This window comes from Podarcis cretensis (assembly GCF_951804945.1).
Source record: "Podarcis cretensis genome assembly, chromosome: 12".
Classification (NCBI taxonomy): domain Eukaryota; kingdom Metazoa; phylum Chordata; class Lepidosauria; order Squamata; family Lacertidae; genus Podarcis; species Podarcis cretensis.
This window is the reverse complement of record NC_137181.1, coordinates 34,745,231-34,767,788: the sequence shown is the minus strand read 5'-3', so window position 1 is coordinate 34,767,788 and position 22,558 is coordinate 34,745,231. Positions and strand designations below refer to the sequence as shown.

Sequence of the window (22,558 nt, the reverse complement as noted above, 5' to 3'; positions counted from 1 at the left end):
GGACTGGCAAACCAAGATGATGGAATACGCATAAATGGTGAAACTTACAGGAAGATTAAGAGATAAAGACAATAAAGACTTTTAAAAAGTCTGGGAATTACATATGTTGTATCTGCGGAAATAGAAATAGACTCGCTACAACCACGAAATGTGTGTAAAAGATAAGGAACAATGTTTTGAATATAATTAAGTATAAGAAGTACTTTTAAAGAGATGATTTAAAATGATAAGAATGGGAATGTTTTTAGATAAAAGAACATGAACTTAAGATATAACAATGTAAGCAGAAGGACTATATTTACCAAAAAAACCACATACATATGTGGTTGAGGGATGTGGGGGGTGGGGGAGAATGGGTGTGTGGGTTTTTGTCTTTTTTTTTGAATTCTTGGGTTTTTGTCTTTTCTATAAATTATGTAGATTATGAGAATTTTTAATTGTGTAAATCAATAAAAAAAAAAACCAAACAAACCACTGACCAGCATTTGAATGTTTCCTTTCATGACCAATTGTAAAATTTACCAATTCCAACACAATTTCTCCATCATCTGGGGGGGGGGGGAGGCGTTAAGGATGCATTATTTCTATTTGATTTTTATAAAATCCTTTTATAGTTTTAACTGAAGATTTTTTTTATTACAGCTTTTGAACAATTCAATTAAAGTAACCAGCAGCCAAAACATGAAAATGAAATGGGTGAGTCAGAATTGAGAAGGGAGACGTGAATCATAGAATCATAGAATCATAGAGTTGGAAGAGACCACAAGGGCCATCGAGTCCAACCCCCTGCCAAGCAGGAAACACCATCAGAGCACTCCTGACATATGGTTGTCAAGCCTCTGCTTAAAGACCTCCAAAGAAGGAGACTCCACCACACTCCTTGGCAGCAAATTCCACTGTCGAACAGCTCTTACTGTCAGGAAGTTCTTCCTAATGTTTAGGTGGAATCTTCTTTCTTGTAGTTTGGAACCATTGCTCCATGTCCGCTTCTCTGGAGCAGCAGGAAACAACCTTTCTCCCTCCTCTATGTGACATCCTTTTATATATTTGAACATGGCTATCATATCACCCCTTAACCTCCTCTTCTCCAGGCTAAACATGCCCAGCTCCCTTAGCCGTTCCTCATAAGGCATCGTTTCCAGGCCTTTGACCATTTTGGTTGCCCTCCTCTGGACACGTTCCAGTTTGTCAGTGTCCTTCTTGAACTGTGGTGCCCAGAACTGGACACAGTACTCCAGGTGAGGTCTGACCAGAGCAGAATACAGTGGCACTATTACTTCCCTTGATCTAGATGCTATACTCCTATTGATGCAGCCCAGAATTGCATTGGCTTTTTTAGCTGCCGCGTCACACTGTTGGCTCATGTCAAGTTTGTGGTCAACCAAGACTCCTAGATCCTTTTCACATGTACTCCTCTCAAGCCAGGTGAGTTATTTTGATAACGTGAGTTATTTTGACAAGATAAACCAGGGATGGGGCTGCTCATGAGTCACTTTTTGGGGGGACGGACATGCCGGTTTTGATTGGGGCCAGAGGCGCCAAGCAAAGCAATGGATGCTGCTCTTGCTTTTGTATAGTACCATACATTCCACCAATGCAAAAGCAAACGGTTTCAACAAACCCGCCCCACCCCCCATATCTTCACCCTCAATACAGGCAAGCGAGATACATTATCACAATTCATGGAAAGATTCCAGCCAAACCAACGTGTATGAGGGGGGTGCAGTCAGGACTGGTGAGGTTGGGGCCTAAGGATAAGGGTGGGGCCTAAGTAAGTCCCAGAGGCTACCTTGAGTCCCCATTGTTAGTAAAATTAATAAATATAATGTACTACTGGCTTATTTATTACATTTAATCTAGATGCATTTCTCTCTGAGTGCCTCACCAGGGGACACCTATGATGTCTTTGGAAAACTAGCTCGAAAGGAGCTACTGACCCCTGCAATAACCATAGGTAAAGGTAAAGGTACCCCTGCCCGTACGGGCCAGTCTTGACAGACTCTGGGGTTGTGCGCCCATCTCACTTAAGAGGCCAGGGGCCAGCGCTGTCCGGAGACACTTCCGGGTCACGTGGCCAGCGTGACATCGCTGCTCTGGCCAGAGCCAGAGCCAGAGCCGCACACGGAAACGCCGTTTACCTTCCCGCTGGTAAGCGGTCCCTATTTATCTACTTGCACCCGGAGGTGCTTTCGAACTGCTAGGTTGGCAGGCGCTGGGACCGAGCTGCGGGAGCGCACCCCGCCGCAGGGATTCGAACCGCCGACCTTTCGATCGGCAAGCCCTAGGCGCTGAGGCTTTAACCCACAGCGCCACCTGCGTCCCTGCAATAACCATAAAGTAAAGGTAAACGTACCCCTGCCCGTACGGGCCAGTCTTGACAGACTCTGGGGTTGTGCGCCCATCTCACTTAAGAGGCCAGGGGCCAGCGCTGTCCGGAGACACTTCCGGGTCACGTGGCCAGCGTGACATTGCTGCTCTGGCGAGCCAGAGCCGCACACGGAAACGCCATTTACCTTCCCGCTGGTAAGCGGTCCCTATTTATCTACTTGCACCCGGAGGTGCTTTCGAACTGCTAGGTTGGCAGGCGCTGGGACCGAGCAGCGGGAGCGCACCCCGCCGCAGGGATTCGAACCGCCAACCTTTCGATCGGCAAGTCCTAGGCGCTGAGGCTTTAACCCACAGCGCCACCTGCGTCCCTGCAATAACCATAGATAATTTCTATTATTTCTTTTAGCAGCAAGGGCCTTCTGTGACCTCTTTCAAACTATACCATTGCTGCTGCTTATTTTTATTGTAAACTGCCTGAGGGCCTTTTGGAAAGGTGGGATAGAACTCTACAAAATAAACAAAAACCACATAATTTTTGTTTCAGGATAGAAAGCTGCTCTTTTTTTCTGCACATACATGCGCAGAGAGAACCCCCCTCCCTCTCTCTCCCTCTCTCTCTAATTTCAAGTGGAAGAGCTGCCATCTGGCCTGCCTTTAAAAATACACTCTGGCCCCCATCCAAAGAAAGTTAGTCATGCTTAAATCCCATTGAAACCACTGGGAGAAGATATTTGCAGCTAACTTGAATCCCATCACTCTCAATAGAGCTCTCCACCCGCTTTTTCCAACTCTGATGTTTGCTCTCTATTCTTCCATCATCCCACCCTGGCATTAAGGTAAGTTTAAAGACATTTAATTTGCCTTCAGCGGAAGCTTGCTTTGGATTGCCAAGGTGCCACAAAGTGCTTCAGGGGTCCCTGCTTGGACTCGCTTCATTGTACAGATCCTGCTTCACCTCCAATAAGCCGAAAATCCCTCTGAGATGCAGTATTCAACTTCTCCTTGGGAGCTGAGATTCATCCAAACATAATGCACACTCCTGGCAAATATTCTCAAAACTGAAGACCCACCAACCCCAGTATTTTATTTTATTTTCAAAAAAAACTTTACACAGGTTTACTATGTAAGAATGTAATCAACATGATTACATTGCGATTGCAAGGTGCAATGATTGTATTTATCACCATGTTACTATCTGGAATAGTTCATCATTGAAAATAGTTCTGTTCTACATATTGCACACTATTCTGCCCACACATGTTTATCATCACTGGGCCATGGCAGCAGGTGGATCTTTGAACTATAAAGGGTATCTCTACATACAGTAAAAGTACTGCATTTCCTCCTCGTGGTTTTAGCACCTTTTCAACTCAAAATTCAGAACAGGCCTTTGTAAGTTGCACTTCTGGAGTTTGACATGTGAAGCAGCTGCATATGATATTATTATTGGCAATAGTCTGGTGGGTAGGAGAGGGAACAGGCCACAGCAATGTCTTGAGCCCCCTTGCCTAATATGAGGCTGGATTACATAACCAGCAAACCTTATATATCATCCTGTTAGATTTATGTGTGGTGTAGTTTATTGATATATTTATACCTATGACAGATTCATGTTGACACACCTTATTAGAGAAGCATAGTATTGTACAGTTGGAAAGGACTACTACTGCTAGCCCAACTCCCTACAATGTAGGAATCTTTTGCCCATGACCCTGTGATTAAGAGTCTCATGCTCTACCAACTGTACAGGTTTAACATCAGATTTAAATTGCATCCACATCTCTTCCCTACCCATACTTTTCAGATTTGCCCTCTGTTATGTACTGAAGTTCTCACCCTGGGCCAGCAGGGGGATACTGTAGATAGTTATGCAAATAAGGGATCGAAAGTGACGTTCAGTGATTGGATAGTTTTAGAAAATTGTTACAGTTACATTGTACTGGAGCTCTATATAAGCAGGCTGACTGAACCCTTCAGCTCAGTTCTGTTCTGGCCTCCGAATAAAGAAGAGCCGTTTGAAGAATCGCTGTGTTGTCTGATATGTTCACCCACAACTTAACACCCTCCATTCCTTTAATTCCGTTCCTCTTACCAGTCTTCTCCATTTGATTTCCTATTGAGGTGCAATAGTTGCTTGAGCTGCTGCAGTTACCAATACTGTTCTGAGCCAGGCAAAAGGAAGAGAGAGCGATCTGTGTCTGTCCCTTCCTAAGTAACCCCCCTGCTCAGCCCCACACAGTCTACAAGAGGGTACATGGCTGTACCAGCCAGTGCAGCTCCCAAGAGACCTCTGGCAGGGCAGCAAGCTCGAGGGCATTAGCGCTGCCTTGTTAAATTGTCTCTGAGCTTTACAATCAGATTGAAAGCAGCATGGGCAGAGATAACCTACTTTTAATAAAAGGGACAGTGGAGGAAAGAGTATACGGGAGCAGAAAGGAATAGAAAGCCTAGGATTAGTGGAGCTAGGAACAAACCTAGGGGAAGGATAAGAGGGAGAGAGCAGAGAATGACACTTCTCCAGTTATCTAGTTATTTCATGGCATGATTTAGATATAGCATCATCATTGTGCACAGTACTTTATGGAGCACAATGGACTAGTCCCTGCCTGGAAGAGCTTACTGTCTATAACATTCAGCACAGAAGAAAAACAGAGGAAAAGGAGGGAAGTGGAGGCAGGGGGAAGCAGGGAAGCAATATGTGGTTCTTTCAGTTATATGCATTTCAGGCTTAGGGATTTAGTTGCAGGAGGGCCTGAGACTCAAGGGTGTTGTGTCATAGGCAGTACTTTTTTGGGGGGGGCACACGCAGGGGGACGAATACCCCTAAACATTTTGTGAATCTTTGTGTTTTTGTCTATTTACTGTATTTATTTCCCCCAATTTGAACTATAAAGTGGTGATTTTCCCCGAGTCAAATGAGAATACCCCTAAACATTTTTATTTTTTTTTTAGAAAAAAAAGCACTGGTCATAGGTGTCGCCAAAAAGGTGAATTTGGAGGAGGGATTGAAGTAAGGGTGGCACCACACAGGCATTACTTTGTTTGGATATGGGAAGGTACTGTTGCTACTTCCACGCCATTATTTCCATCCCATTGTTGTTTGCATAACACCTACCATATAAAACCACATAACACATAACAGACCACATAACACCGGTCTTGAAAAACCTACACTGGCTCCCAGTACGTTTCCGAGCACAATTCAAAGTGTTGGTGCTGATCTTTAAAGCCCTAAATGGCCTCGGCCCAGTATATCTGAAGGAGCGTCTCCACCCCCATCATTCTACCTGGACACTGAGGTCCAGTGCCAAGGGCCTTCTGGTTTTTTTTTAAAGATTTTAATTAAAATTTTAAAGGTTACATAAATCACAACAAAAAAACACCCAATTAAACCAAAAAAGAAAGCAATACATAAAAACAAGTCACATCAAAAGAAAAAGATAAAAAATGGAAAACAGACAAAAAACAAGCAAAAAAATATGCATAGAATCAAGGGGAAAAGAAAAAGAAAAGAAAAGAAAAGAACAAATCAAACCTTTACATAACTTTCCTTCTTTAACTTATTTCCTTGACCTCCTCACACCTCCCCTCTTTGTATTCTGATTCAGTTAGATATTCCAGAAAATCCTTCATCCTTGTTTTTATCCTAATAATTTATCTTAATATACTGTAGTTTAACATTCTCTTCTTTCACCAATTAATTATCCATTTTTACTTTATTTAATCTTATTTCTCATTAAAACTAGGGTCATAAAAATTTCATTCCACGATTTTTCCATTTCTCATTAATTTTTTTTTATTTTAAAAAATCCCTTATATACACTTTAAATCCCCAATTTCTTTCCTCCGTCTCCCCTCCCCGGTCCCGGCCCCTGCCCTCAGTTCCATCAACCTCCCAGCGTCCATCAACCTGGAGATCTGATATCCGAGGCTCTTAACTCTTCTTCATTTCCCTTCTGCCGATCTTCTTGATAAACTTTGGTGCTAAAAAGCAGATCTCGGGGGAGCTCCAACCCAACGATGCTTATATTCCTTCTTGACAAGTCTGCCAGGTTTCCATAATTAAAGCTAGGGCCCATAAAGTATTCCAAACCTTGTTTCACATTTCTTCCAAGTCCAAAGGCCCCCAAAGCTCCAATTTCCTCCTGGCTCAAATTCATATTCCAAAAGTCATTTGATCCCTGCATAAAGGGATCTCTCCACTTTTCCTTTTCCAGATCAGGCCAGGCACCCATCTTCAAAAACTGGCTTCTCCTAATTACAGTCATATAAGGCCTCAAGTTGTAATCCTCCATTTGCCTCTTTAGGGTTAAAGCTCCCCCACATTTCGCTTTATATTCAACAACAGCAACAACAGCAACTTTCTCCTTCTCTAATTCATCAATTTGTTCAGTTAAGAAAGATTCTTGTGCCGGGTTCTTGTCGACTTCAATGCTGATGCCCACTTTTGTTCCCAAGATATCAATATTAGTAGCCGTGACATCTATCTGTTTATGCAGCTTTCCCAGCAGATAAATTGTCCTATTCAAAGCAGACGCTACTTCTTCCTTTACCGACATTCTTAAGAAATTCAAGGTCAAAACTAGTTTCTCACAGTCCTTATCTTCAGAGTAATTTCGCAGCTGCACACTTGTAACAATGTCCCAAAACTCCCTCTTGAGGGAAGCAGTCTCAATTTGTATCAATCCTTTCCAGCACAATTCCAAAAGTAAATTAATAACAGTTCCCAGTTACTTTTTCTTCTTTTTAAGTGCAGAAGCAGACAATAGAAACAATGTCTTTCTTTTAAAGCTAGCTGTCAAATTAATGCCAACTGTCAAATTTAAGCTAGCTGTCAAGTTAAAGCTAGCTGTCAAATTTGTCCTGTTTACCGTCGATAGACTTTTTGCAAACTGTTCCCAGGTTCAGAGACGTGATGCTTCAATCTTTAATTTTCCACCTTCTCCTGCAAGTTCACTTGGTCAGAATTGATGGTTTCAATCAGTGGAGTTTTAATCCTTTACACGAGACTTTCCAAAACCTTAGTTAGTAACTACTTTGCTTCAGTCTATTTACAGAAAGGGAATGTGGACTTCCTGTTTAGACCTTCCCGTTCGGTGCCAAATTAAATTATTTAAAAGCTCAATTTCCCGTTCTACTCACGGGTTGTTGTTTAGAATCCAATTGTCCACAGGAAAAAAGTCAGCGCTCTCCGACAGTGGCAATGCGGCTTCGCTCCGTGAAATAAGCGGTCGATTCAAAGCACCGCGCCTCTCACCCCATGTCGCTCCGGATTCCCGATACCGGGTCTCCCCACGAGTAGGTGGGCGCTAAAGGTGCCAGCCGAATCCCAGGTTCACAGACTTCTCCCGTCTGAGATTTCTAAGGGTCTCCGCCGTTGCCGTGGCGGTCAGACCATGTTTTTCACGGAGCTGGTTCCTCCCGATCGGAGGAGCTCCGCCATTGACGGAGGCACTAACCCGGAAGTCCTCCAAGGGCCTTCTGGCGGTTCCCTCACTGCGAGAAGCCAAATTACAGGGAACCAGGCAGAGGGCCTTCTCATAGAATCATAGAATCGTAGAGTTGGAAGAGACCACAAGGGCCATCGAGTCCAACCCCCTGCCAAGCAGGAAACACCATCAGAGCACTCCTGACATATGGTTGTCAAGCCTCTGCTTAAGGACCTCCAAAGAAGGAGACTCCACCACACTCCTTGGCAGCAAATTCCACTGTCGAACAGCTCTTACTGTCAGGAAGTTCTTCCTAATGTTTAGGTGGAATCTTCTTTCTTGTAGTTTGGATCCATTGCTCTGTGTCCGCTTCTCTGGAGCAGCAGAAAACAACCTTTCTCCCTCCTCTATGTGACATCCTTTTATATATTTGAACATGGCTATCATATCACCCCTTAACCTCTTCTTCTCCAGGCTAAACATGCCCAGCTCCCTTAGCCGTTCCTCATAAGGCATCGTTTCCAGGCCTTTGACCATTTTGGTTGCCCTCCTCTGGACACGTTCCCGTTTGTCAGTGTCCTTCTTGAACTGTGGTGCCCAGAACTGGACACAGTACTCCAGGTGAAGTCTGACCAGAGCAGAATACAGTGGCACTATTACTTCCCTTGATCTAGATGCTATACTCCTATTGATGCAGCCCAGAATTGCATTGGCTTTTTTAGCTGCCGCGTCACACTGTTGGCTCATGTCAAGTTTGTGGTCAACCAAGACTCCTAGGTCCTTTTCACATGTACTGCTCTCAAGCCAGGTGTCACCCATCTTGTATTTGTGCCTCTCATTTTTTTTGCCTAAGTGCAATACTTTACATTTCTCCCTGTTAAAATTCATCTTGTTTGTTTTGGCCCAGTTCTCTAATCTGTCAAGGTCGTTTTGAAGTGTGATCCTGTCCTCTGGGGTATTAGCCACCCCTCCCAGTTTGGCGTCATCTGCAAATTTGATCAGGATGCCCTTGAGTCCATCATCCAAGTCATTGATAAAGATGTTGAATAAGACCGGGCCCAAGACAGAACCCTGTGGCACCCCACTAGTCACTCTTCTCCAGGATGAAGAGGAACCATTGATGAGCACCCTTTGGGTTCGGTCAGTCAGCCAGTTACAAATCCACTGAGTGGTAGCATAGTCAAGTCCGCATTTTACCAGCTTCTTTACAAGAATATCATGGGGCACCTTGTCAAATGCCTTGCTGAAATCAAGGTAGGCTACATCCACTGCGTTCCCTTCATCTACCAGGCTTGTAATTCTGTCAAAAAACGAGATCAGGTTGGTGGCGCCTGCCCTGTGGAACGCCCTCCCACCAGATGTCAAAGAGAACAACAACTACCAAACTTTTAGAAGACATCTGAAGGCAGCCCTGTTTGGGGAAGCTTAATGTTTGATGTATTACTGTATTTTAATATTTGGTTGGAAGCCACCCAGAGTGGCTGGGGAAGCCCAGCCAGATGGGCGGGGTATAAATTAATTATTATTATTATTATTATTATTATTATTATTATTATTGCATACTTGGTGCCTGTAAGGTGCTCTCATTATGTAAAAGGTAAAGGTAAAGGACCCCTGGACAGTTAAGTCCAGTCAAATGTGACCATGGGGTGTGGCACTCATCTACAGGTAGCATGACAGCATCCCTGGGTAGATTGCCTCAAGGTGTACCCAGTTCTTCAGGTTTCTGAGCAATTTTAATAGGAGGACATGGTAAGACCCTCATTGGAATATAGCTCAAACTGAAGTTGGTGGCCTGGATTGTTCCCGCTGTTGAGGAAATAGTGGTGTTTTATATGGCTCTTAAAATCACTCATCCTTTTTAGTGGGGCCACTTTTGCTTCATCCAAGTATGTCCACAGGGAATTCTACCCGAGTCAAACGCGACATTTTCCCAAATTGGGATAACAGGAAGGCAGTGCGGTATTTACGGGGGTGGAAAGAATTGAAACGTCCTTCATCCCTTGGTAGTTGATGTCTGGCTGAGCTAATTTACGTCCACAGCTTTTAATACAAATGATTCTGAAACAATTTTGATCAAGGGAAAGTACAAAATGTTCTGATGGGTAGTGGAAGAGAGATAAGGAATCCTTTGCTGACTCCTCTGCATCAACCATCTTTTGAAATCTCTCACACTACAAAAGAGGAAAAAGAAATCTTTTAGGGCAAATGCCTTAGACAGATATGGCTTCAGTATGGGAAAATTGCATGTGGAGCATGTACTCAATCGTGTGTGGTGAATGCATATGCATCTGTGCATGTTTTAGGGTGGTAAGAATAAAAAGATATAGTGAAATGCTTTAAAGGGATCATTTCCAACTGGGGGAGTGCAAATTAAAATGCAATTGAATGTAAGCAAAGGTAATGTGATGCACCACTGGGGCAATCATCATCATCATCATCCAGGAAGAGCATCTTGGGGTCACGAAGCACAGCTTGTTGAAAATACTGTGCAGCTGTTGTGAAAACAATGAATTCCACATTGGGGTATCGTTAGGAAGAGAAGCAGAAATAAAACTGCCAATACCATAACACCTTTCTACTAATCTGTTCTGTTGCCACACATAGGAGGCTGCTGTATACTGAGTTGGAACACTGATCAATCTAGAGCAGTGTTGTCTGCACTGACTGGCAGCAGCACACCAGCTGTCAGGAAGGATTCCTTCCCTAACCCTAACTGGAGATGCAGGAATCCAACATACAAAGAACGTGCTTTAACGCTGAGCCACAGAAGTGCAAAGGTTACGACATTTGGTGTACTGTTTACAGTTTCAATCGCCACATCTCAAAAAAGGTATTTCAGAGGTGGAAGAAGGGCTGGAGCAACTCTTCTATGAGGAAAAACTATAATGGCTGACATAATTAGCTTGGGAAAAAAATGGTGAGTGATGGCAGACATAATAGGGGTTTATAAAATTATTCACGGGTGGAGAAATTGGATAGGAAGATTTGATCCTCCAGCATTTCATAATACTAGAACATTGGGTCATCCATTGAAGCTGAATGGTGGGATATTCAGGAGAGGAAAAAGTATTTCTTCACACAGCACATAGTTAAACTAGACAAGATGTAAGAATGCTTTATATGGAGAGCAGACAAATTCATGAAGGGCAAAGGTTATCAGGCTACTAATCATGATTGCTGGTGTTATGAGTGTTTGGAGGGGGATAGATCCCCCTAAATGTGTTATGAGTTTATAAGTTGGAGATCCCCCCCATCCTTAGATTTAATAAATGATAGGAATAAATCAATGTTCGGAGTATTAAGGAAAGCTGCCAAACGCTGAATCTAGCAGTGACAAAAACACAGGCCAAACCTGGTTTCTGGGTTCAGGAGGTCATCTTAGAAGATGGGGCATCAGCAACAAACAAAGGGAACAGAGTACTGGGCCATTAAGAATGATTGGCAATGGAAACACTCCAGCTCTGAGTGAGAAGCAGAGGCAAAGGCCAATGGCAACAGACAAAGGCCAGGTTTCGGGTTTGCACTTTGAATGACATAGGCTGGGGGGAGGTCCTTAGAGGTGGTTAGCAGTGGGAAGGAAAAGGAAGGGCAGAACTCCATGGAAGTTGGGGGAGGACAAGCTGGAACTAGACACAGAAAGTGTCTTTTTGCTGTCCTTTGAATCCAATGCTTCCCTTAAGGGAATGCTTCCCTTAAGGGAAGCCAGACCCTCATCATAGGCGCCGACTCCATGGGGCCTGAGGGGGCCCGAGCCCCCTCAAAAATTCGTTTGGGGGGGCTCCGCCCCCAATAATTTAAGAAAAACAAAGCCACTCCCAATCTAGAGAGGGGGTGGGGTTGCGGGCTCTCGACCCATCAACAATCTCGCGGGGCTGGCTAGCGGGGATTCCCCCTAGCTCATTAATATTCACCGCCCACGGCGGCAGCCAATCGGCTGCCGCAAAGGGCGGGCCCTCACAGGTTCACTTAAGGTCGGGGCAGCCCGGGGCTCGCCCCTTTCGTTCCCCCAGCAGCAGCGGTTTGGAGGTCTTGGGCCCCCCAATATTTTTTATAAGTCGGTATGGGCCCCCGCCCCCCCAATATTTTTTATAAGTCGGCGCCCCTGACCCTCATAGGATGTGAATGGTGGAAATTCCTCCATTGTAGACTCAGGTTGTATACATGTGTAAATAAACCATATATTATAAAGACAATACAGTCTCCAATGTGCCTAATTTCTGAAGCAAACATGAAACCTGGGTAAGCACCTGGAACCCGTGGAATCTTACACTGCTCTGAGATAGGCAATAAGCATCTGAATACAATTGCTGGGAAACATTAATGGGAGAGTGCTACTCTTTGGGCTTCTGATAGGCACCTGATCGGTCACCGTGAGGAAAAGGATTCTGGACAAGGTCTTTGGATGCATTCAGCACGGCTCTTCCTATATTCTGATGCATGGTACTTCTGAGATGCTGTCATAGTGTACATACCATTTCATGACAGCGCATCTTGGAAGTTTGCTGCAAGGTACTAAATTTTTATGGTACCACCAGGCAACTGGTAGTGCATGATGAAACAAACATATTGTGCTTTCATAAAAGTATCTGTATACAGTCATACCTCAGAAGTCGAACAGAATCTGTTCCGGAAGTCTGTTCAACTTCCAAAACGTTCGGAAACCAAAGCGTGACTTCTGGTTGGCTGCAAGAAGCTCCCACAGTGAATCGGAAGGCACAGAAGTCCCGTTGGATGTTCAGCTTCCAAAAATAGTTCACAAACCGGAACACTCACTTCCGAGGTTTGCAGTGTTCGGGAGGCAAAACGTTTGAGAACTAAGCTGTTCGAAAACCAAGGTATCATAATATTTGTAGGGTAAAGTAATTATCTATGAAAGACATTTGTGTGTGTGAAATAGTCTGCATGGCACGATGATGCAAGGATTGTATCTACATAAAGGTAAAAGGTAAAGGTACCCCTGCCCGTACGGGCCAGTCTTGACAGACTCTAGGGTTGTGCGCTCATCTCACTCTAGAGGCCGGGAGCCAGCGCTGTCCGCAGACACTTCCGGGTCATGTGCCCAGCGTGACGAAGCTGCAGCTGGCGAACCGGCACCAGAGCAGCACATGGAAACGCTGTTTACCTTCCCACTATAAAGCGGTACCTATTTATCTACTTGCACTTAAGGGTGCTTTCGAACTGCTAGGTGGGCAGGAGCTGGGACCAAACGACGGGAGCTCACCCCGCCGCGGGGATTCGAACCGCCGACCATGCGATCGGCAAGTCCTAGGTGCTGAGATTTTACCCACAGCGCCACCCGCGTCCCTTATACATAGGGCACTCCCAGTATCTACATAGGGCACCACTATTATATGTGTTAACTCCCAGTGTGTTGCTGTTTATGTTTTCATTATCCTAATTTTGAATCTGTTGCTACAAGGCCAGAACATCGGCAGATGGGAAGGCTCAGGCATATGTACCTAGTATGACCACCTCTCACTTGCAGTAAAGAGGCTGGATGTTTCTTGTAAAGACAGGAGGTGAAATCATCTTGAACAAAATGTGATAGCTATTTTTCAACAGGAGGGTATCCTTTCATAGTGACACTTAAAACCTTTAGGTGGCAGCCAAGGGCTATCGTTTTAACTTCCACATGCACTTTAATGCTCATGTTTTCAAAATGGACCTGCATTCAAAAGAGCCAGCAACTAATGATATACTTGTAAAATTGATTACTTTGTTATACACGAAAGATACTCAAGACAGCAAGATAGTAAAGAAGGAAGGTGCAATCCATAAACATTTTCTGCTGGGCTGAAGTTGCCTTGTCCTGTCAGTCGCTATATAAAGCAGTGTAGAAAGCAAAGCCCTGACAAACCCTAGACACGGCTTTTGGAAACCACATGGCCCAGCTATTATGTAGCAACCTCTGATTGGCTGAAACAGTAGCAACAATTAGCAGGCTTGTCATGGACTTGCCGTTGTTCCCACTACAGTGGAACCTCGGGTTACAAACACTTCGGGTTACAGACTCCGCTAACCCAGAAGTAGTACCTCAGGTTAAGAACTTTGCCTCAGGATGAGAACAGAAATTGTGCAGTGGCAGCGGGAGGCCCCATTAGCTAAAGCGGTACCTCAGGTTAAGAACGGTTTCAGGTTAAGAACGGACCTCCGGAACGAATTAAGTCCATAACCAGAGGTACCACTATATTGGCTGAGCTCACAATGGTTTCCTTCTATGATGTAAAAAAAGAAAAAGAAAACACTGTCTCCTTGTGGCTCCCCCCCTTCCCTCATTCCAACATCCCAATTCATAAAATAAACATTTGAAAAAAAGAAAACAACACCAACAACTTTCCAGAAATTAAGAGAATGGATGGAAGACTGATAAAAGCACTTCCTTTGTCAAAACCTGGCCTTCCCCCAATCTCAGTGGGCTGGGAGGAACAGAGTGACAGCCAATAGCCAAAGCATCTAATACGAAGTGACAGGAAGTACAAGATACTACTTCACACAGACCACAGTTTAAACTGTAAAATGTGGTTACGGCAAAATGCAGCCATGGCCATAAACATGGCACTGGCGAAGAAGAGGGGGTGGGGGAGTGCACTGCCCCCGGTACCACGGTCCTAGTGGGGTGCCATCGCGGCTGCTATCGCGGCTGCCCCCCCCCGCCCTGGGCGCCATGACCCCAGGACGCGCACCAGCCATGCCCCCACCTGCTCTCTGCCCCTGGTGCCAGAGCATGAAGCTCCGCCCCTGAAACTTGGATGGCCTTCAAAGAGGGAAAGGAAAAGATCAAAGAGGCTATGCCTGCTGGTGGCTACCAGCCACAATGGCTATGTTCTAGCTCCACAGTTGGAGGTAGCAGGGGGCTGAATGCCAGTTAGGAAAGTGCTCTTGTGCTCAGGTCCTTACGGGCTTCCCAGAGGCATCTGGTTGAGCTTCATTAACATGTGACCCCAAAATTCTTGTCTCCCCCCAAAAAACTGATGCCCAAGTTTAGTGCTAGTTTGGTGCTGTTTTGTGCCGTGAACTCCATGTTTTGTGCCACCACCACCCCAAACCGAGCAAATTGGGGGCACAAGTAAATGGCCAAAAATCCAAACTTGTCCGATTGACCCCAAACAGGTGCCAAAGTGGTATGCTGGTTTGGTGTCATTTTGTGCCTCAAACCCTGCTTTCTGTGGCTGAAGTTGACTAAGTCCCCTTAGGTTAAGTCCCTACTTAGCCAACTTAAGTCCCCATTTAGCCAGCGTTAGCTAACTAAAGCGCCCACGTAGCCCACTTAAGTTCCCACTTAAGTGCTCACTTATGGCCCCCGGGTTGAGTGTTAATTACTCAGTTTGGGGGGTGGCACAGAAAGTGCGGCTTGTGGCACAAAATGGCACCAAACTGGCACACCATTTTGGTACTGGTTTGGAGCCAATCGGACAAGGTTGGGTTTGGGGCCACTTACTTGTGACCCTGTTTTGAGTGACAATTACTCAGTTTGGGTGCCAGCGCAAAATATGGTTTGCGGCACAAAACTAGCACCAGATTTTTTGGTGGTGGTGGGATTCGGAATTTCTCTGTATGAGAACAGGAGAACTGGAAGAGCCTTTCATCTGATCCAGGAAGGCACTTTTTACGCTATTATGCAACAGCACTCCGGCTTAGGGGAGAGATCAGTCCACGTGTTTCTGTTTTTGTTTTAAATCATTTCATGCCCATATCTTCATTTCTCTCAGATCATGTAACTTACAATTATGCGATCAGCAATGACATATCTTGCTACCTCCATAAGCAGAGAATATAAACGTGTATACAGAAGGCTTCATAGGTTCAGCATGTGGGAATTAGACTCTAGTTTCCATTTGCAGATATATGCGGAAATATGCATTTGACCCTTCAATTAACTTTTCATTAGTGTACTTACAGTTGCAGGTTAAATATATAATGCAGGTTGGTGTTTCTTAAGTTGCTAAAAGCACCTTACATAGATTATACTGTTACTGACTAACTAACTCTGAGGCAGGCACCACCACAATATAACATACCTGCTGTTCCAACTACTAAGACTGTACTACCAACTGAACCAATGGAAATAACTGCCATAACTGCTTCAGGTGCATGACATCACAGAGTTCTACTGCTCTTGCAATTAGCCCTTTGCATGTGCCTTTTGGATGCTAACATCCCCCCACAAAAAACCCCATAAAAATATGTTGGTAGGCAAGCTTTCACCCTTTTCAGGTCTTCATAAATGAACATGCAAAGGGGCATCTGGGGCATTAATATAACACCATTCAGAGACTCAGATATGGCTTAAATGAACATATATGGGCTCTACCCTAAACACTGTTCCAGTTGATGTCCATGGGTTGGAGGCAGACTGTCTACAGCAAGGAAGCATCCTGTTGTCAGAGACTGGCTGGGTGGCAAGGAGTGGCGAGAGGAACTAGCTGGCGAACCCCATAGGGAAGCATCAGAGGAGGAAGGCTCAGAGCCTGGGGAGTGCTGGTGGGACACTGAAGACAGGTCAGAACTCAGCTCCGTGGCACCTCTTAGGTGGGCACCATTGCCGTTCTACTAAAAGAGCACTGAGTAAACCCATTGAAATTAATGGGCCTGGCTGACTTGGGTCCATTCATTTCAGTGGGTCTACAACCCTTTGTGTCCTGTTTCAGTCTCCTTTACCAACATTCTCCTTTCTTGCCATGAGTTCCATTATGAACTGTCTCATAGTTGTGCCACCTACATCTGGAAATAATCCCCCCAGCCCCTTTACCTCATGTTCAGTATTCTAGTATCAAGCGGATTTTAAAAGCATTCCTCATTGCCTCATGATCTAGTACCTAGCATATGAATTATCATCCTCGGCCTGAGCTTCAGAGACAAAACAGCATCTCGTCAGAAGTCTTTTGTCTCGAGCTGCCGGCTTAATCCCTGATACTCATCTTATCCCTTTTCTTTTATTTGCTCTGCTCTGGGAAACGCACGAGTGTATCTTGCAGTTATGTAACACAGATCCTTGCTTTCTGCGCCTCTCTTGTCAAAGAATCTGCAAGCCAGCAGAAATGTGGAGGGTATCTTCCTTGTGAAAGAATTTGCAGACAGCATTCCTCCTGTTCACAAGAATATTCAGTTTAAAGATCTTAGAGAATGCAAAAGGGGAAAGGGGGTTGAGGCAACTCAGCACAGAAATAGTGCAGATTCTGCTAGCCCATCTGTAAAAACTCCCCCCACTCCAACATGTCAGATGTTGGACTTGAAGAGTTGGCGCAGAAAACAAAAGCTTCATTACCTCCAGATGAAGCAGATGCAGAGTCTTTTCTTAGATGATTACAAGAGTGTTTGGGCTCTGAAGCAATAATACATTAATAGTGGAAGTGAAGCGCTGAGGTGTCGTCATCCGAGCTGCTTTGATAAGGCTTTATAAAACCTCTGAGAAAGGCCCTCATTGTGCTTTCAAGTTTACAAACAAGACTGTTAAAAGGTAGATTGCACAACACAGGAAGGATGACTGTGATCCAGCGACTTTAAGGTTCTGGGAATTGTTCAGTGAATAGTGAAGTGGCTCATTTATATACAAAGCTTCTAAAAGATCATCAGGGACCATAGCTCTCCCTCCCAAACCCCAGTGTGCCTGGAGGACAATGATGCAGCAAAAGGTCATGGTTTAAATGTGTAGCCTTTGTATTTTTTTAAATTTAATATTAAAAGTGTACAGGAGTGAGGGGTCATTTTCATTGGGACCATGATGCATGGGGAGTAGGGAATTATTCCTTCCTTCCTCAGCCATGAAAAATAGAGACTATGTTGGTTCCAAGAGCTTATCTACTGGCAAAGGTTTGATTAGGGATGGGCAAACATGTTCATTTTGGATTATCTTGGTTTTTCATATTTCCAATCTTAAATTCAGTTCTCCACATCAGTTTAGTTTTTTTTATATATAAAAAATGTCCTCATGAAAATTCACCCACATTTTAGTTCAAATTCCTCATAATATTTTTGCACACAAGTCTGCCTAATATACACATTTTTGCAAAATAATTTCCCCATATATATTGCATAGTCACACATCAATTTTACTAATATCTGCCTTTATAGGCACATTTTACCTTAGTATATGCATTTTTGTGCACATTACTTGGCTGGAGAAGTACATTGCAAAATTCAAAGAAGTGCGAATTTTGAAGAATGGCTGTGTTTCGGTCCATTTTGGAAAATTCAAATCAGGCAAGTTTGCCTTAGTATAGGAAACAAAACAAATTTCTGCCCTGTTCCTAGGTTGCATTACATCACCAGGGACTATCACTAACCCTCATGTAACATGCCGGGATGATACTGAAACATTGAAATGGCATTGCTTATAAATGCATAGCGGGTGGGTGGGGAAAATTTTCAGTGGGACCACAGTGCATGGGCTGGTTCAACCTCATGAAAAGTAGCATTAGGAAGGGAAAAACCCCTATCCATTGTCTGCCCTCAGAATGGCGTCTCTGAATGCATGATACATCAGTCTGCTTGCAACAGGCCACTGTATTAATTTATTCCATTTATATCCCGCCCTTTCCTCCGAGGATGGTGTACATGGCCCCTCCTCCTCATTTAATTCCCCACAACAACCCTATGAGAAGGTTAGGCTGAGAAGCAGCAAGTTCCATTGCCAAGTGGGTATTTGAACACAGGTCTCCCAGGTCACTCTAACCACCTCACCACACTGGTTCTGCTTCCACACTTAACATGTAAATCAGCCTTTCTCAACCTGTGGGTCCCCAGATGTTGTTGGACTACAACTCCCATCATCTCTGAGCTCTGGCCTTGCTAGCTAGGGGTTAAGGGAGTTGTAGTTCAACAACATCTGGGGACCCACAGGTTGAGAAAGGCTGATGTAAATAAATGAACCTTTCATTCAGAGGATGAAATGTCAGATTTTATCCCTGCTGCTACAGTGATCTGGGCAAACAAATGGAAGCACCATATATGAATGTCAAGGAGGAGAAAAGTCAAAGATTGGTCACCCCCCCTTCAAAAAAACAAAAACAAAAATCCAGAAGGAGCTATGTTTTCAAAATATAAGGGTTTTTTGTGTGTGGGAAAAAACCCCATCTTCTTTCTCCATGGGAGCAAACAGGTTGCTATGGAGACTGACTGGTGCAGAGGCAAAATATAGACAGATAGAATCTCCCCAGAGCAATGACTTGAGCACATGGCATACGTCAACTATTCACACTGAAGAGGAACTAACCATAAATGCCTCCTTTTAGATCATTCTTGTCTCCAAGATATAAAAGAGTATAGTTTATGGACATCTATTATAAGAATAAGGCCTGGTATCTTTTAAGTCCCATTGGTGGCATGCTAAGAACCCAAGTTTTATATTTTTTGCTGATGGCTTTGTCAACATTGGAAGAATAGTTATTTATTATTACACAACAGGTAGTAATCCTTCTGTATTTAACAGGAGTTGATGCAGCAGTGATAATGCAGCAGCGATTCCTTCTCATGAGTGGTATGGTGGGAATCCACAGGAATTTTTCCAGGGCAGAAGGGCACTGGGGGGGGGGGGAGTAAAATGCAGAAAGGGGAGAGCAGGTGAGCCTCTCTCTCTCTCTCTCTCTCTCTCTCTCTCTCTCTCTCACACACACACACACACACACGCCTACTCACAAGCACTCATGTTCCACAAATCTTAGAAACTTTCTTAAAAATGAAAGCTGGGAATCTGGGGGTTATGGTTCATTGGGGTGGGCTGTCTCTTTGCTCCCCACCAGGATTTCCAAGGGTGGTGCTTGATCACCTTTTGGTCACAACTATCAAGCCTGTTTGTTTTTAATCCACCATTTGGAAGTGGTAGTTAAAAGGTAGGGATGGGTGAATCTGTCAATTATAGGTTCTCCAAATTTCTATTCCCCCCCCCCAAACTTAAATTTAGTGTTCCATATTCTCACATCTGTTTGTTATTTTTTTTAATCTTCATGAAAATTCACCAGCATTTTAGGATGAGTTTCTTTTAACGTACACATCTGTATGCAATTTTGCCGTGTATACTCATTTTTGCCGAGCAATTCCCCCAAATATAATGCATTTTGGCATACATTATTCTAGGATATACACATATTTCTACCCATTACTTCCTTGGAGAACTGCAGTGTAAAAGTATGAGACTTTCAAAGGATGGCTGTGCTTCTACTGCACATATAGTTTTGGAAAGAGTGAGTTAGGAAGGTTTGCTTTAAAATGTGAACTGAACTGATTTAGTCTTCCATTCCTGTTGAAAGATCCATAAAATCATAAAAATAAAGAGTTTTCTGTAATCCATGGAATGAAGTAATCTTGGGAGAGTTTGTTACTGATTGCTATGAGATTCAAAGATGGCCTGAATAATTTACCTCTCTAAAGTCCTTCTTGGGTGATGCATTTTTCTACTGAACTTTTTTCAAGCGGTTCATAAAAACTAGCTTGGCATGTGAATGAGTAAAAATACTGCAGTGATAGTATGAGATGTGAGGATCAGTAAGGAACGGGAAAGCACTGTAAATAGTAAAGATAAATGCACATGCTGGACTACTGTTCCAGTGATGCCCTCTAGAAATATAAAGCCACAAAAGGTCTAACCACAATTTAGCATACTTTGAACTTTTCTGACATGAAAAATTACAGCCCATTGATGATACTGAATCATTTCGAGAAACATTGCAGTAATATATTAACATATAAAGGCAGCAGGAGGTGATGTGAAGCCAGTAATTTTTAAAGGTTATATAGATGCCTACTAAAGACTATCAGAATGACTAATGACTGCCATAATAATGGCATCTGATAGTTCTTAAATCGTACCAGTTTGGATGGAGAACCTGTGGCCCTCCAGATTTTGTTGGACTACAAATCCCATCATCTCTGACCATTAGCCACGCTGACTGTGACTGATGGGAGTTTGAGTCCAACAACATCTAGAGGGACACATGTTCTCCATTCCCAGATTAGGGGACAGCTGGCCAAACCATTGAACAAGTGGGATTATTGGGTAAGGTAGCAGTGGGGTCTCTCTAGCCCACAACTTAATTGGGCCTGGACAGTATTCTAATTTAATTTGCAGGCATCACTGATCTTCTGAATTTGCAAAGCCCTGGGCCTTCAAGCAGTCAGTTGATATTTGGTGCTTGCAAAGCCCAGTTCCTTGGCCTGTGTGGTTTACTTTCAAAATGCATGAGCAGTGAAAAATGCTTCACCTGACATCATAGACTCTTTCACATGTCAAAATGGTGCACTTGGGTTGGCGGGGATCAGGATCCAGCCTACTGGTCAGATCCAGTTCTCCAGCCCTGGTGTAAGGCACTTATTTGGCAAGACATGTCTGTTTAAGGAGCCAGTGGTGCCAAAATGGTGAGGAGTTTACTTCAAGGCTGGTTCCAGATTTGAGGGGAACCTTGAGTGTCATCTTGTGGCTATTCTTCACATTGGTAGGCCCTGGCAAGCTGACTTTGCCCCAGCTGCAGCGAGACAATCAGCCTAGAAGGCATGACGCCACTGTTGCAATTCCCACAATGCCCTGGAGCAATGCTAACTTGGTGGCATTGCAGGAGGTTAAAATGGTGGCTCCAAGCTAGCTGGCCCAGAGGGCTTAGGGCAACTCCAGATCTGAGGGGGCAGGTTGTCAGGTATACATAGCTACTTTACAGCTAGGCCTTTGGTTGTGATGGTGGGAAGTAGAAAGGCTATTGAATAGGCAGAGAAGAAGGAGGGAGAATCTCAGTCATGGGAAAGAAGGAAGGAGATGGTCTTTGGGGACTGAGAACAGTGGGAACACGATAAGGACAGAGAGCTAATGGGTTGTATCCAATGTTAGTTATACCCATTGAAATTAATGGACACACAGATAACTTGGTTGTTGTTGTTGTTGTTTAGTCGTTTAGTCGTGTCCGACTCTTCGTGACCCCATGGACCAGAGCACGCCAGGCACTCCTGTCTTCCACTGCCTCCCGCAGTTTGGTCAAACTCATGCTGGTAGCTTCGTAGACACTATCCATCCATCTCGTCCTCTGTCGTCCCCTTCTCCTTGTGCCCTCCATCTTTCCCAACATCAGGGTCTTTTCCAGGGAGTCTTCTCTTCTCATGAGGTGGCCAAAGTATTGGAGCCTCAGCTTCAGGATCTGTCCTTCCTGTGAGCACTCAGGGCTGATTTCCTTCAGAATGGAGAGGTTTGATCTTCTTGCAGTCCATGGGACTCTCAAGAGTCTCCTCCAGCACCATAATTCAAAAGCATCAATTCTTCGGCAATCAGCCTTCTTTATGGTCCACCTCTCACTTCCATACATCACTACTGGGAAAACCATAGCTTTTACTATACAGACCTTTGTTGGCAAGGTGATGTCTCTACTTTTTAAGATGCTGTCTAGGTTGGTCATTGCTTTCCTCCCAAGAAGCAGGCGTCTCTTAATTTCGTGGCTGCTGTCACCATCTGCAGTGATCATGGAGCCCAAGAAAGTAAAATATCTCACTGCCTCCATTTCTTCTCCATCTATTTGCCAGGAGGTGATGGGACCAGTGGCCATGATCTTCGTTTTTTTGATGTTGAGCTTCAGACCATATTTTGCGCTCTCCTCTTTCACCCTCAATAAAAGGTTCTTTAATTCCTCCTCACTTTCCGCCATCAAGGTTGTGTCATCTGCATATCTGAGGTTGTTGATATTTCTTCCAGCAATCTTAATTCCGGCTTGGGATTCATCTAGCCCAGCCTTTCACATGATGAATTCTGCATATAAGTTAAATAACCAGGGAGACAATATACAGCCTTGTCGTACTCCTTTCCCAATTTTGAACCAATCAGTTGT

The 22,558-nt window shown here is 44.2% G+C and overlaps 1 long non-coding RNA gene across 1 annotated transcript; it reads left to right on the top strand.

The window, feature by feature from the left end:
- The first annotated feature begins 1,450 nt into the window (after positions 1-1,450).
- LOC307199856 lies at positions 1,451-5,270 on the top strand. Its single transcript, XR_013832241.1, has 2 exons — positions 1,451-1,954; positions 2,712-5,270. It is a non-coding gene; the product is annotated as an uncharacterized lncRNA (long non-coding RNA).
- Positions 5,271-22,558: the final 17,288 nt, after the last annotated feature.